General features: G+C 50.0%; 1 non-coding gene and 1 pseudogene across 1 annotated transcript; one reads left to right on the plus strand and one right to left on the minus strand.

Moving 5' to 3' along the window:
* Window positions 1–3,831: 3,831 nt before the first annotated feature.
* Window positions 3,832–4,738, minus strand: LOC125171774 (epidermal growth factor-like protein 7; annotated as a pseudogene).
* Window positions 4,739–10,003: 5,265 nt separating this feature from the next.
* Window positions 10,004–10,110, plus strand: LOC125174186 (U6 spliceosomal RNA). The gene has a single exon (XR_007155314.1). It is a non-coding gene; the product is annotated as a U6 spliceosomal RNA (small nuclear RNA).
* The last annotated feature ends 1,469 nt before the right edge of the window (window positions 10,111–11,579 follow it).

Below are 11,579 nucleotides of genomic sequence, written 5' to 3' on the forward strand. Positions count from 1 at the left end.
AAGTCTTGGGGAGAGATACTATTATGATGCCAGTTTCCAGGTTTGGAAACTGAGGCACAGAGAGACTTCCCTAACTTGCCTGAGATCACCCAGCTAGTAAGTAGTGAAACCTGGAATGGCCATGCGGCCCAGCTCCAGAGCCTATGCTCTTAACTATTACCTCTGCCCTACTGTTCTGAACTGGAACTCAGAGTGAGGTATCCCGAGAAATAGTGTTATACGTGATGGGGAGCTTCTATCATAAATATGACTAGATGGATGGATGAATGGATTTAACTCATTAACTCAACTAGAATTAAGCACTTTCTATGTTCTCTGTGATGAGCACTGAACAAGACTAACACGTCCTCTGCTTATAAGGAGCTTAGCGCTAGTGAGGAAACAAGAAGTAGGCAAATGCCCAAATAAATAAAACAATCACAAATTATGATAAGAGAGATGATGGGGGTGCCTCAGTCAGTTAAGCATCTCTTTGTTTTAGCTCAGGTCATGATCTCACAGTTTGTGAGTTCGAGCCCCAGGTCGGGCTCCAGGATGACAGTGCGAAGCCTACTTGAGATTCTCTCTCTCCCTCTCGCTCTGCCGCTCCCTCGCCCCCCACTTGTGCTCTCTCTCTCTCTCTCAAAATAAATACACTTTTAAAAAAGAGACGAAGGGGGCGCCTGGGTGGCGCAGTCGGTTGAGCGTCCAACTTCAGCCAGGTCACGATCTCACGGTCTGTGGGTTCGAGCCCCGCGTCAGGCTCTGGGCTGATGGCTCAGAGCCTGGAGCCTGTTTCCGATTCTGTGTCTCCCTCTCTCTCTGCCCCTCCCCCGTTCATGCTCTGTCTCTCTCTGTCCCAAAAATAAATAAATGTTGAAAAAAATTAAAAAAAAAAAAAAAAGAGAGACGAAGGACACACAAAGCATGGTATGAGGAAGAATGACTGGGGCATTATTGGGGGTATGAGGACTCTCTCCCTGGCTCCTTCTCTTCCAGCCATGTTGGCCTTCATGGTGCTCTTTGAAACCACCAGGCACGCTTAGAGCTTTTGCGTCGGCCGTGGCTTCTGCTTAGAAAAGATTGTCCCTGGTTACCTACATGGCTAACTCCCTCACCTCCTTAACACTTTACATAAATACCATCTTCTCGGTGAGGTCCCTGACACCACTGTTTAACATTGGATCGCCTCTCCACCCCTACACCCATCTGCACTTATGCTAACGGTACTTAGCCCTTATACGTTCTAACAAAACTTAACTGTGTTTACAGTTTATCTGCTTCCCCTTGTAGAATATAAGCACTAAGAGAGCAGGGATCCTTCTTCCGTTCACTGAATGGTGTGTGGCGCATAGTGTAGTGAGTGTAGGTGCTCAAAAATATTTGTTGAATGAATGTAAATAACACCCCCGAGGTCACGCAGCTGGTAAGCAGCATGGCTGTGATTTGAATAGAATTTTTTTGTTTGTTTTGGTTTTTGTTCCAAAGCTATAGAATCTTCTTTCTAGGGCTGTTATGAGGCTCAAGTGGGTTCACATGTGTCAGTCACTTAGCAGAGTGCCTGGTACAAAGCTCAATGTACCATGAACCTGAGCTATCATCATAATCACCATTATTATTATTATTATTATTATTATTAAAGCTCCCCTCTCCTCCTGGGTCATTTTCCTTTTTCTTTTTTTTTTTTTTAATGTTTATTTATTTTTTAGGGAGAGAGCAGGGGAGGGGCAGAGAGAGAGAGGGGAACAGAGGATCTGAAGTGGGCTCCATGCTGACAGCAGAGAGCCCCATACAGGGCTCCAACCATGAGATCATGACCTGAGCCCAGGTCCGACACCTAACTGAGTCACTCAGGCACCCACTGGGCTCATTTTTCTAAATTCCATAATAGTTCAGTCAGCTTTTGGGGGTGGAACTTCAGACCTAATTTTGGCAGACACACTGACATGAGCCCCAGGAAAGAAACCCCCCCCACATCTCTTGCCAGCTCAGGTAGCAGGGAGCCAGGCCCCTGCAGGACCCAATCCTCTATGTGGCCCCACCCACTTTGTAACTGACCTGAAATTGTTCTCCCACAAGTGCAAACAACATAGGCTTCCTGTGTTTTAAGAAAGGGGAAGTTCAGTCAGCAATTTACCTTGAGTCATTTGTTTCCAGAAGGAAGCCTCCGCAATTGGCAAAAGGTAGTAGGAGGAGGAGGACTGCCAGAAAAGAGAAAGAAGGCCTGGCTTCTAGGAGTGCACCCACTTCTCAGCTGACTACAATGAGCAAGCCCCCTCTCTGTCCTTAATTTTCTCACATGGAAAATGGGACAATGATCTTCAATTCACCTGCTTCTCTGCACAGTACTAGCATGGATGTGGGAGCACATGTGAGTGTGTGTGTGTGTGTGCGCGTGTGAAGCGCTGGGAATATGAAAGCACTATGCCATTGGGAGGGCCTGCAGTGGCCTCTAAGTCCAGAATTAAAAATACACAGATCTGTGTTCAAATCCTGCCTCTATCACTTTCTAGCCGTGTGTCCCTGGGCAAGGAATGGAACCTCTCTGAATCTTGGTTTCTTTTCATATAAAATGGATCCTTGGTTTCCTCAGCTGTGAAACGACAGCTTAACTCCTAATCTGGCTTTGAGAGTTAAATGAGCTATGCACATCAAGAGCCAGGAAGGACCTAGGCTCAGAGCAAGCTCTCAGGAACAGTGGTTCTTGTTTTTAATCCTCGATGACCTCTCACTTCTTCCCCTCTGCCCTCTATGCTGTCTTGTTCAGCTCTGGCTGTGCTCAGGGCAAAACCCCTTGTCAGATTGCTTCTAATAGACCCTCTCCCACACCTGTGAGGCCACACAGAATTGTTAAAATGGAGGATAATTTTATTTTTATTTTTACTGATTACACAAATAGTCCATGGCAAAAAAAAAAAAAAAAAAAAGTTTTAAGCAAATAAGTAAAAAGAAGAAAATAGAGATTACATGTAACTTTACCCAGAGATAATCACTATCGATGGTTGGGCGACTTTTCTTCCTGATTTCTTTTTAATACATGTATCACGGGGTTTTAAATGCAAGTTTCCTATCACTTTGCATTTAGAGCGGAGGCAACAAGTGCCAAGGACCACCAGACAGGGCATGCCAGAAGGATGGAGAAACTGGTTCTACCCGAATTAACCCATCACCTACCTCTTGTCACCATGGAGTGTGTTTGTGTTAGAGAGAGAGAGAGAGAGAGAAACTGAAACAGACACAGACACAGAAATACAGAGACAGAGGAGAGGCTGGTTGTGGGGGGATTTCTTTTGGACAGGGCTGTTGATTATTGTCTGGTCCCCACTGCAACAATCCCCTCTACCCAGAGAAGAGGGATGAAGGTGTGCCTCCTCCTCACTTTAGGGTGGAGGGATTTAGAGGTTTGGCAAGTTTGTGCCTCAGAGGTCCATGGGCCAGAGAAAGGCAAGGCTAAGGCAACAGCCCCTCTTCTATCACCTCCATCCCCCCAGCAGAGAGATGATCATGCTGAATTGTGAGTGTCTGCTGAGTTGTCTGCCTCCCCAACTTGACCTGTATCCCCTGCCCCTGCAGGAGGCACAGCACCTAGTTGATGCTTGATAAATGTTCTGGTGAACAGAGGAAAGACTGTTGGAGCCACACAGATCCAAGTTCAAATCCTGCCTCTGCCACTTTCCAGCTGTGCTCCCTTTGGGAAAGTCACATCATCTCTCTAACCTCATTTTCTCACTTGTAAAATGAAAATAACTGAGTATCTGTTCTTAATAACACAGAGCTTTATTTTCCCCTGAGCCGTCATTTTATTCTGACACAGATCAGAGGTGCCCCCCGACGGGACCTTCATACCTTCCCTCAGCCATGGGCCCACTGGTGGGGGAGCAGGGGTGCCGGCCAGCACAGTGGGCATGGGCTGTCAGTAGCCAAAGCCGGGGACCTGGGCCAAGCCTGTCCTAGCTCCTTCTTGCGGGAAGAGAACCCCATCTGCTCCTCTAGGAAGGAGATCTGCTCACTCAGAGGGTCGATGCGGTCCAGCTGCTGGAAGGGGTGAGCCAGGAAGCTGCTGGGGTCAGGCCGCCTGTGCTCCAGGGCCCTCAAGGCTAGGCTGTACAGTGGGGCCAGCAACAGCTACAGCTTCTGCTCCAGCACATCCACCCTTGACCGAAGCCACCGCACCTCCTCCTCTACCGCACTGTCCATTCCTGTTGTGGGGTTCGGGGCTACCCTGGGGGTCCCTCTCTTGGGCAAACAGAGCACACCATCTGCTGATGGGCCGTGCCCTTCCCGACACTGGCAGCAGTAACTACCCACGGTGTTGACACATCACGGGGGACAGGTGCCCCCTCCAGCACTGCATTCATCCACGTCTGTCTGGCAGGTGTCGCCCTGCCATCCTGCAGAGCGGTGACAGCAGCCTGGCTGGACTCAGTTCCCCCCGTTCTGCCACAGTGGCTGGCATATTGCTGCTCCACGGGCCCTGGGGAGACTGCTGGTCCTCTTCCAGCCAGGGCAGCAGGCATGGCGAAGGCTGGCGGAGGCTGGCCCAGGGCCGCGGCCTTAGGCAGTCCTGTAGGTGCTGCAGGCTCAGAACTGTCACAGGTGGTGAGGAAGGGTTGGTACATTCGCTACACAAAAGTCTCGACTCGGGGCCCTTGGGAGCCCCGATGGCACACACCCTGTGGCCAGGCCGGTAGACATGCTCAGTGCCACCCACTGCCAGCACCGGGAACCACAGCAGAAGTAGCTCCCTGGAGTCACACATGCCCCATGTTTGCAGGTGGGATGGCCTTCTCCTCAGGGCAGCTGCTCCAGCCGAGAGCACACTGAAAACCAGAGTGTTTATTGAAATGAGACCAAGCATTGGCACATAGTAGGTCTGCCAACAATGATGAACGTATAAAGACACAGCAGTCTTGGAAATTGCACACCGGCAGGCCCTCCTGAGAATTTCTCGTCTGAGCTGATGCAGTGCTGGAACTTCCGGATCTTGGTTTCCTTCCCTGCTCCTTCCTCAGTCACCACCACCATCATCATCATTAGCAGCAGCAACAGCTGCCGGTTGTATGGCAATTTCCAGAAATTCTATGACTTGGTGTCATGTAAATCCACCAATAATCCTGTGAGGTCTGTATATAATTCCTATTCCACAGAAGGCATCTAGGCCTAGAGAGGGTGTATGACTGGCTCAAGGACACAGGGATTTGAGGCTTGAGGGCACTGCTTTTGACCTTCCTTAAATGAACTGACTTACTATGTATTCAGTACCCACTGTGTGCCAGGCACGTCAATTAGCAGCATGGCTCCTGTCCCCTCACAGATGAGTCGAGAGGACAGGCATGCAAGGCAAAATGGTACTTATAACTCTGCGCGGCAAGTGCTGCCCATGAAAACCCCAGACAAGAGGACAATTTCTTTGGGGGGGGGGGCAATCAGTTGGAGAGCAGATCCAGTCCACTTTTTTTTTTTTTTTTTAAATCTCTGTGGCTTTGGGCAAGTCCCTTCACTTCTCTGGGCCTTGATTTCTTCATCTGTAAAATAGGGACTATGAGGAATGCCTCATATAGGAGAGTATGACTCTCTCACACAATCACTGCAGAGATAACAGACATAATGCATATGTGTGGCACAGGGGCACAAGCAAGAACTCGGTGAATTGTAGCTGGTTCTTCATTATCGCAACCTAGAGGTGAGCCAGGGGCCGCCTGACCCCTTGAGATCCTCACAAGATGAGCCCAAGCACCCACTGCAAAACCCTCTTCAAGATTACTGCAAATTCCTGGGACACTTGATCTCTCCTGACCCGGCGCCTGCTTCAGCCTGTACTGTCTTTGGTCAACATTATACCAAAATAGATGTAAAACTTGGCCCCCTCCACTATTTCCACAACACCCCAATCTAGGCAGCCTCAGTGAGTATAGGAGGCTTTTTTGAAGGTTTCCAGGGATGGGAGACAGAGAAGGGTATCACATCATAGTTACAAAAAACCTCAGGGTGAACTAAAAATAACTTGGTTCCCTAGATGGCCTCAGCCTTCTCTTCTGCTTCCTTTTCCATTGTCCCCAGCCCTTCAGCCTTGGGACAGCTGCCATAGTTTGGCTATTGTCTCCAATTCCCTCTTCCTAAGGAGCTCTCCAATTTCCATTCCGGGCATTATCCCACGGTGGGAAGCCATAGAGGTTGGAAGGGTTGCCTCTCCCTCCTATCTCTCCCTCACCCAGCCACCCACTACACCCCCATGAGTAAAGCACCACAGGGTACCTTTCCCACCTTCTCATAGCCCCCACAGGAAGGGAAAAAATGTTTGCAATCATTCCTGGTAGTTGATGGTGGTGGGTGGGTGACCCTGGCTAGCTGCTGGCTGCAGACCTGCCTCCCCCATTTTCAAGACCCAGTCCTCCAGTTTCTGGTAGATTCTCTTGAGTGCTCGGTAGCTTAAAACATCCAGTGTCGTTTTAGGAAAAAATTCAAATCCTAGTCCACTTTCTTGTTGCCTCCACAGCAGCTGTGTCTCAGAGCTTCAAGAACAAACTTTCACCCTCAACAGTTTTTCAGAGTGTTTTCCCAACCAAAGCCATCCTCTTCTCTAGGACAGGAAGTCACATGCTGAGGATCTATGAGCTGCAACTGGCCCGCAGGGATGTTCTTAAGAAATCAAATCAACACTTAAAAATTCAAAGATTACACATGAAAATCTGGATTTGTGGCATTTCATGAAAACTCGTAATATCTGTCATCGTAGGACCCACATTCCTCCCAAGGAGCATGTTGGCCTGAATGGAGAGCAGAGTCTCTGCCCTTTAGACAGGTTTTTCTTGTGCTGTCACCCACTGGCCTTATTTCTCCTGCTTGATCCCTGTAGGCTTTCAACTTTGTGACCTTTGTTAAAGGGCATTTCGGCACCAGTTTCCACCCTCCACTGCGTTATTACAATCAAATTGGGTCCATAAATGTGCTAGGTTCGCAAAGGGGACCCTAGGCAGAAGATACGGCAACAGTAGTCACTTAAGTATGCAATCGGTGACTGTTCCTGGAAGGGCAAGGGGTCCGGAGGAACTGGGTCTCTGGGCTAGGGGGCTGTAAAGGGTTAAACTGGGGCTTGGTTCTGTAGGGCCTTAATGCTCTCTTACAGGACACTGGGAGCCAGCGTGGGGTTTAGAGCAGGGACACGGCATGGGGTGTGCATATGAGAAAAGGGGCTGGGCAGCTCATGAACGGGATGGACTGAAACCCTCCCATCCCTCTGAATGTCCCCCCAGAAAGCCCAGCGAGAGGCTGAGGCCGTGATCCAGGGGGGCCCGGGACGCTGCGGCCAGGAGCGGCGGTGGGAATGGCTGGGACGATGGCAAGGGAGGGACTCTGGAGACAGCCTTGTGCGGGAACGGGTACGCCTGACCTTGACGCAAAACACTGCAGGCGCCGCGGCCGCAACGCGTTAGTCTATCCCCCCCCCCCCCCCCCCCCCCCCCCGCTCCCCTGCGCCGCAGCAGACTGCGGCGGCGGAATCCCGGCCCCTCGCCTCTGCCCCCTCCCGCGCCGCTGCGGCACGCGAGGGGCGGGGGCGGCGGGGTGGCGGGGATGCCCGTCTTCCCTGGAAGGCCGGATAAGGGGGGGGGGGGGGGGGGGGGAAGGAGGCCGGTCACGTGGCGCCGCCACCAGGCGCAGCCCGATTGGCGGTTCCGCAGCCCTGCCTGCCCGGCTGCTCGGATTTCCAGGCACGGAGCAGCCCCTCCTCCGTGTCCGGGCTCGCAGGGGATGCTCTGGCCCAGCGCCGAGCAGGGTAGGGCGGGGCCCGGGCTCTCTGTCCTGTTAACCGCTGCCAGGTCCCTGGCTTCTCGCCGAGATCCTCACTGCAGCTTGGGAGGTCTGATTATTGTCTCAGTGAACACATCCCTTCTCTGCGTCTCTCCTGCCTTCCCCGATCTGTCCCTTTTCCTACCGTGCTACCTGGAGGCCAGCTTTGCGAGGACTGGCTGAAGCAGGTTTGTGTTACTTGCCACAATGTTGCAGCTTTGGGCGAATCAGTTAACCTGGCTGGAAGTGGGGAAGATTCAAATAGAAATCCCACAGACACTCTTTCTCTCTGCTCCTCCCCTGCTCACGCTTTGTCTCTCTCTCTCTCTCTAAAATAATAAATAAACATTAAAAAAAATTTTTTTTAAAGGGGGTGCCTGGGTTGCTCAGTTGGTTGAGCCTCCGACTTGGGCTCAGGTCATGGTCTCGGGGTTCGTGAATTCGATCCCCGCGTCAAGCTCTGTGCTGACAGCCCAGAGCCTGGAGCCTGCTTTGGATTCTGTGTCTTCCTCTCTCTCTGCTCCTCCCCTGCTCACGCTTTGTCTCTCTCTCAAAAATAATAAGGAAACATTAAACAAAAAATTTAGAAATCCCACAGACACCTCAAGTCCCGCACATCCAAACCGACCGCAGTCTCTCCCGAACTGCTCCTTCTTTGTTTCGCCATCTGTTTTAAGCAAAAACCCAATAGCCATGTCCATCTTGCTATCCCCCATCAAATTTATGACCGAAACCTATTAAATTTACCTCCAAAATATTTCTTAAACCTCAGAACCGGGTATTTTCCCTTATTTATTTATCCCAGTTTATACTGTATGTTTATTTGTGTGATTGCTGTTGAACAGTAAGCTCCATGAGAACAAGGACCTTGTCGTTTTGCTCATCACTGTATCACCAACACAGTACCGGCACATACTAGGTGCTTCATAAATTTTTATTAAATGAATAGATGCACGGCAAGTCCCGTGCTAGGTACTAGCCGTGGAAGGGACAACAGAATTTAAGGTGAGACACACAGTTCTATCCTCAAGAAGTCATCTGTGTAACAAACGTGCCCTGGGGCCTTCTCTATGTTAGGCCAGTGCACAAGATGAGTAAGACACCATTTCTATCTTTCATCTAGGGGGACCACACATGACCAACCTAAACAACAATAAGACTCTGGTATTGGAGGGGTCAGGTGTGGTGGTATATAATGACCTCTAGAGTCAGAAGAGTCCAGGGTTTGGAATCTAATGATCTGGCTTCCCAGGCCAGCTCTGTCTCCTTCTGGCTATGTGACCACAAGTCTCCTCTCTCTCAAAGGCTCCATCCTTTCATCTTAAAAATGGGGGATAATAATACTATCTAAGAGACAAGAACAAGACAAATGAAAACGTTAAGTGCCAGGTTTTACAACAATGTCAGGTATGGGTGGGCGACTCTACCTCCTACTTTTCCTGAAAGAGACCAGCTGACCCCCGTTGAACCAGGGCAGTTAATTAATAATAGCGTTCCTGGGGGCACGTGGGTGGCTCAGTTGGTTGAGCTTCTGACTTTGGCTCAGGTCATGATCTCATGGTTCTTGAGTTGGAGCCCCACGTCAGGCTCTGTGCTAAAATCTCAGAGCCCGGAGGCTGCTTCAGATTCTCTGTCTTCCTCTCTGCCCCTCCCCCACTCACGCTCTGTCTCTCTCAAAAATAATTAAACATTAAAAAATAATAATAATAATAGCATTCCTGAGGATCCTGGGAGGCTCGGTTGGCTAAGTATCTGACTTTGGCTCAGGTCATGGTCTCGTGGTTTGTGAGTTCAAGCCCCACATCAGGCTCTCTGCTGTCAGCACAGAGTCTGATTCGGGTCCTCTGTTCCCCTCTCTCTCTGACCCTCCCTGCCCCTGAGTGCACGCACTCTCTCTCTCAAAAATGAATAAACATTAAATAAGAAAAAATAATAGTGTCCCCGTTCGTTCTCAAAGTGTCCTGGGCTTGGACAGTAAATTATATGGTCATCCTAGTAATAGGTGTGATACTAGAGTTATCTACACCGTGCCCTGGGGACACAAAGGTGGGAGGGTGGTGGGGCTGACTGTAGAAAGGGGGGCTGTGACCATGGAAATGAGCCTGGAAGTATGCATGCCATTACACCAAGTGAAGAGAGACAGGAAGGGCTTAAGAGGCAGAGGGACCAGCATCTGCAAAGGAAGCAAAACTTGGTAATTCTGGGCATGCCTAGATAGCATCAAGAAGGCCAAATGGTGCTCGTTTTGGCAGCATATATACTAAAATTGGAATGGCACAGAGAAGATTAGATGGCCGCTTGCACAAGGATGTCATACAAATTCATGAAGCCTCCCATATTTTTTTTTTTTCAACGTTTTTATTTATTTTTGGGACAGAGAGAGACAGAGCATGAACGGGGGAGGGGCAGAGAGAGAGGGAGACACAGAATCGGAAACAGGCTCCAGGCTCTGAGCCATCAGCCCAGAGCCTGACGCGGGGCTCGAACTCACGGTCCGCGAGATCGTGACCTGGCTGAAGTCGGACGCTTAACCGACTGCGCCACCCAGGCGCCCCAAGCCTCCCATATTTTTAAGGGGCGCTTGGCCGGCTCAGTCGGTAGAGCCTGTGGCTGTTGCTCTCCAGGTTGTGAGTTCCAGCCCCATGTTGAGTGTAGAGATTACTTAGGAAAAAAAGGTCAAATAGCTCAATTCTAAGAGGCATGGAAGGAGATGAGGCTGACAGTGGGAACTGTAGAAGGGAATGGCATGAGTTGGTGGCTTTACAAAAGAGTCCAACTGAGGAGCTGGGGCCAAAGTCCAGGCAAGAGAAATAATGAGGCCTGAAGCCAAGAGAGGTTCTAGAAACATTTTAGAGGTGAACTGGACTTGGGGGGTTGGAGGACAGGTCAGGGGCAGGAGAACGTCTAGGGGAATGGAGAGGCCAGGAAACCCAGGAGACAGGAGGTGACCCAGATTGGACTGTCAAAAGTAGGGGTCATAAGAAGTAGGGGTCACTTCTGAGGCCAGGGGAAGGAGCTGGGGCCCAGTTGGTATTCAGGTGACATCTGAATAAAAATTACCTTTCAGAGCAACCTTGAAAGGCAAGAGAAAGGTCAAAAATAGAGGCTCAAGAAAGAGCTGATTTCGCAGACCAACCTCATTGTACATATCGCTCTCCTTGATCAAAATGTTCCCACAATGCCCCGCTGCATAACAGAATAAAAGCTGAGGTCCTCAGCCTGGTGTTCAAGGCTCCTGGTGACCTGGCCCCAACCTATCTCTGGTGAACGTTTCATATTTCACCTGGTCACTTTTGGCCCCTCCCTTCTTCGGAAAACAAGAATTGCTCTTCCCCTGGGCTAACATATGCTCCAGGTGGGAACCATCAATCATGGCATCCCATTCCCTACGATCAAGGGTGTGAGTGAGCATGTGACCAAGCCTGGTCAGTCAGAATCCTCCTGCGGGATTTTGGGGATTTGGAACAAAGGGAAGAGAATTTCTCATCTCTCTGGTGAGGGAGCTAGAAGGCATGAGCTGGAGATTGCTGTTGGGCACAGTTCCAGCCTAGAGAGGAAAGTGGTCTGAAAAGCCACAGTAGGGAGATGAGAGGGTTACTGTTTAATAGGTACAGGGTTTCAGTTTGAGAGATAAAAAAGTTCTGGAGATGCATGGTAACAAAAGTTGCACAAACAACGTGAATATAGTTAATGTCACTAACTGCACACATAAAACTGGTAAAAATGCAGGGCAGCTCGGTGGCTTAGTCCATTAAGTGTCCGACTTTGGCTCAGGTCATGATCTCACGGTTTGAGAGTCCGAGCCCCGCATC

Source organism: Prionailurus viverrinus, chromosome C1 (assembly GCF_022837055.1).
Source record: "Prionailurus viverrinus isolate Anna chromosome C1, UM_Priviv_1.0, whole genome shotgun sequence".
In the NCBI taxonomy this organism is placed as follows: domain Eukaryota; kingdom Metazoa; phylum Chordata; class Mammalia; order Carnivora; family Felidae; genus Prionailurus; species Prionailurus viverrinus.